Genomic DNA, 6,710 nt, shown 5'->3' on the forward strand with positions numbered 1-6,710 from the left:
TACTGGCTTAAGTTTGTTTAAAGCAGCGTTTGCCATGCCAATTCTTTGCTTGACCTCGTTTTGCACTTTTCCTGTGTAATCGACCCACCTTCCGAGGTACTTAAATTCATGGACTTGTTCGACTCTGCGATTTTCGCAAAGGAGCTCGACTGGCGAGCCTGATGTTGCCATTGATTTAGTCTTGTCTATCCTGATGTTTAGGCCGAATTTATCCGCTTTAACGCTCACTTTGTAAAGGAGCTCCCGGAGTCGCTGCTTTGTCATTTCCAGAAGTACCACATCAACAGCAAAGTCAAGGTCCGAGAGGATTTTATTTCCGACTGTTATTCCAAAGCCAGCCGCTTGTCTTAAAACATAATCCATTAAAATTATAAATAAAAAGGGTGATAAAACGCATCTCTGTCGCACTCCTGACATAATTTTGAAGTAGCTAGTTGTTCCATTCTCTGTCTTTATGCAACATTTGTATTTTCATAAAAGGCCATGATCAAACTTATTATTTTCTTGGGGACACCATAATACCGTTGAATTACTCAGAGTGTGTCACAGTCCACGGATTCGAAGGCCTTTTCATAATCAATGAAGAGCATGTATATTTTGTTGGACCACTCATTTGCTTCTTCTATCAGAGTCCTGAGCGCGAATATAAGATCTGAACAAGATCTACCTGTCCGAAAGCCATGTTGCTCTTCTCTAAGATACGGATCAAGTGCTTTTTTCAGTCGTTCGAGTATTACAAGCGCTACAACCTTACTTGGTACTGATATTAGGTTTATACCTCGTCAGTTATTACAAGAAAAAATTTATGGAATAAGCACACAAGCATAACAATAAATCAAAGAACCATACAGTATATATAACAAACACAAAAACAGTAAACGTGAAAGACCTGTTGTTTTAAAATGGAACCCCATGGGTGTCCATTTATTCTCCTATTGTAAGCTGCAATGCATTTGCCGATGGCAGCATTGGGGTCAATTAAACCGTATTTCCTATTGGCCCAAGAATTACTTGCCCAGGGGGGGGGAGGTTGAGAAGATATTTAGCATATAAAATAAAAGTTCAAAATAGGATAAAACTTAAGTTTAGTTTTACTACTGATGACGGTCACTCCAGATTGAAATATCTGGTATTTTTTGTGAAATTTATTATACACTGCCTATTAAAAAGGATTTTATCCCTACTTTGAACTTTTATTTTATCGTCATGGAAAGGCAGTGTGGTCTCCAAAATTATCTATATATATTTAGCATACCGGTATTTGTAGAAGATGTTTTATAAGCTTTCATTACGTAAGCATCACTAGAGAGGATATCAGGGAGCGCCCCCTACCCCAAAAAAAACTGTCAATAGAAGACCAAGAAAAATACTTCGATTAGATTTTATAAAAAAACAGAATTCCTGGTAGAACCCCCCCCCCCCTAAAAAAATTTGTGGTATTATTACTTTTTGGCAATCAGGGAAAGAAGATTTATCACACTTTTCAAAATAAACTTCTAGAATTCCTATTTTCTTTGCCACCAGGAACCATTGTTCCTGGCACCAACTCCCCATTGGCACCCTCTCCCCATTCCTAATGGTAAGATATGCGTTTCAGTTTGATCGTTGGTAACATATAAACTGAAAAATAGTTTTACTATGTTAGCTGAAAAAGAAATCTAGGTCAGTTTTTTGCTGCTTTGAAATTTCACAAGGTAAAATAAGACATTTGTTGATAAGACTTAATTAGGTTGCGTGAAGTAATGCATGTTCAAGGCCGTACCCAGAGGGGGGTTATGGGAGTTTGAACCCCCCCCCCCCCCCGGAAATGTTTGTTTGACTCTTAAAAACGTAACAAAAACGGATATAAACAAATTTTGTTTGCATATTGAGGGTTTTTTGTGTACCCCCCCCCCCCGAAAACAAATATTTAAGTAAAACCCCCTCCGAAAAAAAATCCTGGGTACGGCCTTGTGCATGTTTATCATTATTACAAACAACCACAAAGAGTAAAGCTAGTGAATGAACTAAAGTTCGAGTCTTCCTGGCTTTGGTTCAAACAATTTTTCTTCATAGATGCGAAACATGGTCGGTGAAGCGACTATATGAAAATGCACTAAGGGTGTTTGAGCATACCTGTCTGCGCAGCGATCACTCAGGTTAAACCTGAGTGATCGCATATCAAACGTAAATAAACAACGAAGGTCTGGTGTCACGACATGCGTTACTATTACGAAAAGTATAGGTTGGGTAACTTATAAGAGCGGGAACTGGTACTACTGTCGACAAATATACAATCAACGCCATCTAGCGTCTGGCAACACTTGGTATTCTTCAGTGTAACGATAAGAATAATTTGTCTTAATTACTGTAATTGGTGAAGTTAGGGTAGCAATAAGTATCTGATCTTAGTCCTGACAGAAAATGATTACATAGTTTGAAAAAATGCCAAGTGTCGCCACACGCTAGATGACGTTGATAGACCCTAGCATCAGTTCCCACTCTGATAAGCTACTGATACTCTTTGAGTAAGTTTTTATGATTGTTTTTAGGTAGGTTTCAGACTTCTCAGTAATCATTTCCTTCTGGAAAATAGTAAGTAGGAAGATGTCACTTTTAGAGTCTCAAAATGATTAGTACTTTTGAAAAGAGCGTAAAAGGTATCAATTGGGGTGTTCAGTTTCTACCTAGCTAACTATTGTGTATTGCGTAAAACAGAACTATTTTTAGTATTTTTTTTTAAAGTAAAGCTGAGCAAAAGACAAATACCTATATTTTGTTGGCAGTGGCGTCGTTTGGGGGTGGCAAGGGGGGCGGTTGCCCCCCCCAATAAATTACAAAAAAGCTATTATACAGCCCATACCCCTTGACTCTCTGTATGTGGAACTTGTTTGCCCCCTCAATAAAAATGCTGCAGCTACGCCCCTGTTTGTTGGTATGTAAAATTTGTATTATTCAGTTAAAGTTTTTGTTTCCAAGCAATAATCAAAGAGTTTATAATTAATACGGAGTGCCCATCACGTGACTTCCCATGAATCGGTTTGCTTTTTTAAAATGCCCAGGAGGCTTTACGGCAATTACTACGAAAATCTTGCAGCTCCCTCCAAAATTTGAGGTACAACGGATAATCAAATCACTGACAAACGGTTAATAAACAAACTGATCCTGTGATTAGGCTTAGGCTACCCTCAGCTTAGACTAAATTTAGGATGGAAAGATTTTTAAGATGTTTATCTTCCAATATTATATGATGGTCTCGTTAAATGGAAAATAGTGTGCACGTTTATATTTTTCTCGTTGATTTTTTGTCGGTAAAAAAAAAAAGTTTCTTTTTCTAACAATAATCAGAAGGGAGGAAATAGTAAAACCCTGACTTCTCACATATACGATATTTTTTCGGCGAAATATCGCATTAAAAAATCCGACACGAAATTCGCATGTTAACGGAATAATTAGTACAGGGGGTCACGCTAGACAATTTATTTGCACCCGATTTAAAGTAGCGAAAAACTGTATATTAATTCAGCCTTTTTGATAGGCCTAGGGCAAGCCCTATATCCTTTCACGTTAGGGTACGGGACTGGGATGCATCAAAAATATCAGTAAGGATGACATTTAAAAATTACTGTAAGAGAGAAATCAAATGGTACATTCCATGTTTTCTTTTTGACTTCTGTTTTAGCTTAGAAACAATTTGACTACTCAAAAGTAGCCTACCACTGTTGGAATCAATCTACCCCATGCTAGTCAAGATATTTAACTGTTACACCAATGAAGGCCTCTTTGTGCAGAGCCCAGGATATACTTCAAAAAACGAAAATGGCCTATATTTTTCAAATTAGGCCTTGTCATCTAAATTAGCCTACTAATCTTAGCCTCAACTCCAACTTTTTCTGAGGCTTTGTCCCATGCTTTCATTACAATCAACCTGTTCTTATGGTCTTTATCAGCCTTAGAGTATATTTTTCTATAATTTCTAACTGACATAATCAACTTTTCAATTTCCATTTTGATCTTGCTCAGCCTATAGATTTGATGCAATTTCCTGATCAAAATTATCTCAGAAGTGGAGATTCATGAATTTATATGATAGTTTGGAAAATTGGATAGATTTTAACCTAAATTCACACACAGCTGCGATATCCGTATATCTGGCCAAATAATTATGTTTGCATGCAAGTGGGAACCCTGGGTAAGAAGCATTTTGTAAAAAATAATAATTGGTTTGAAAAATAAATGAGATACCTGGAAACGAATTAAATCAATCGTAAGAACGTATAGAACTTCAAAATCCTAGTAAAAAATTTTAGTCTAGCCAAAAGTGTCACATAGTGCTTTTTGAATTAATGCTGCCGTTTTGTCCACAGAAATTTTAGTAAATACATTATTTTGAACAATTATTTATCATTATAGTATATTATCATTTAAAAATATATTTTTTTATCTTTCGTCATTAATTTTATGTAACTGACAGCTGTTAAATACTTATACGACACAAAAAGTGTCACGTAACATTAGTGGAATACTTTAGCCTATCCATAGACTATGTTTGATGTTAAAACACGGCTCTTAATTTTTATTGAGGGATAGAAAAAGTTTCAAAAATTTTTAGGTTATCTTTTTTTACTATTTCAAAAAAGCATAACAAAGTCATGAATATTCACCAGAATTTCTTATTTTGTTTCACCGTTGGAGTTTAAACTTAATAGGAATATGTCAAATACATAATGAGCTTAACAATAAAACACCGTGTAATGCAGTGATAAAACTGTTAAAATATAACGTCAGAACATAAATCTAAAATAATTGAAAAAGAATGTGCAACCTTTTGGCAACATTACCAAGCTTAAACCAGAAATCTGAATACACCTTACTTTCAATCGCTATCCGGTTTTCATCAATAAAAAATTAGGAGGACAGCTCTCTTATTTATCGTTCGAGCAGAAAAAAAACTACCAGCTCCTTTGAGGTGGTCTTATAGCCTTTAATTCTTTATGACGTTTTCCGTACATTCTCTTGGCAACTGGAAACACCTTATTAGTATCTTTACCTTTACATGTTACATAGATGTGGTAGGTAGGGGTAGAGTAGATGGGTTATTGGGCCACGTCCCCGTTCCCCTCGAAGACAAAAAGTTAAATTTGGCAGTAGTCAGAAAAAATGTGGCATTTTTGTTAAGATTTAATTCCTTCACGGATAAATCTGCACAAATCTTCAAGTCCTATAAAGATAGCCCGCACGTTACATGTCTATATGTGTGGAGAGCAGCAAGATATATAATCATTTCAATAAAAATATTTTTTTAACCTTTTTGGGGGCCTGAACAAAGAATACGGGTAACTTGTAAGAGCTGGAACTGGCATTAGTGTCTACAAAAAAAAACTCATCAACGTAATCTAGCGTTTGGCCACACTTGACATTTTTTCAGCATAGTAGTAAGAAAATTTGGTTTAATTAGTATATTTGGTAAAATTATAGTAATGATAAGATCTGATCTTGATTCCAGACAGTCAAATTAATACATAATTTGAAAAAATACCATGTGTCTAAATGCGCTAGATGGCGTTGATATTTTTTTGTCGACAGTAGCGCCAGTTCCTACTCTTATGAGTTATCCATACTCTTTTTCATTTCTGATAAAAGTGTTCAATGCAGTTTAGACTATCCATTAAGGCTGAATAATATAGATTTCTAAAGGACAATAGAAGTATAATGTATTGAAAACCTTAGTCCAGTGCCATCTATAGTATATTCAATGGTATTGTGGCTGAGTTTGCATCCTTGCTTTTTTTCCTGTTGTGGTTACCCCCTAAAGATAGATTTTTTGCCAAGTAGCATTTGTACAACCTTCTCCAATTATTACAATAAGCCCTCTCCCCCGGTTTTTTCACCACGCCATCTTTTCTCTTGGATAGATTTGCCCGCCATCTATAGCATCAATGTTTACAGCGCCATCTTTGATTTCTTATTGATTAAGAAGCGTACTGGGAACTAGCAGAAGATGGGAAGGAACCTCTCGCAGGTGACGTATTGTACCCACCGGTATTAAGTTACCCGTAAATTGCGGGAGACAGTTGAGGGGGTCCTTACACTTCCCTTGTTCCTACGTTCCTTCATTCTGTATTTATTCAGAATACGGTGCTGATGGCGTGGACCACTGGATTGCTCATTTATTGTCTTGTTCTAAATTTTGTCCAAAATAGTATCGAAAAAGGCTTTTCTCCAGATATTATGAAGAAAAGTATGTCTGAATTTTTCACGCCCGCCGAGGTTTCTCAAGCGAGGAGGCAAATCTTCTAGTTTTGCCATCCTGGGGACACTCAGCCTAAGAGAGTGGTTAAAAATGCGTTTATTATCAGTGTCTCTGATATTATCAAAACTATCACAAAGTCTGGTGCTGATGATTTTGATTTGCCAGTCTTTGTTATCTGTCACCCTGATGAAGTACCACTAATTCCTGCCGATGCTTTTTGTGCATTGAGTTGTCGTGTAAACTCCTGTTGGTCTGAGTTACGCTCTTTGTCTGAGTGTGTGAAAACTCTCCTGCCTGGAACATTTGAATGCCCTCCGTCGTTAATGATAGAGTGTTCTGTCTCTTCAAAACTGTCCTATGCAGTTATTCTGAAAAACCCACCTACTGACCTCAAAGATCTTATTGAGCGCCAAGAGACCCTTGATAACCTGGATGGTCATGATGGTATCGTAAGCGTGAGATCTGATCTGTAGAGAAA

This window comes from Artemia sp. Qi Xiang Cuo, chromosome 8, assembly GCF_049724085.1.
Source record: "Artemia sp. Qi Xiang Cuo chromosome 8, ASM4972408v1, whole genome shotgun sequence".
Taxonomy (NCBI): Eukaryota; Metazoa; Arthropoda; class Branchiopoda; order Anostraca; family Artemiidae; genus Artemia; species Artemia sp. Qi Xiang Cuo.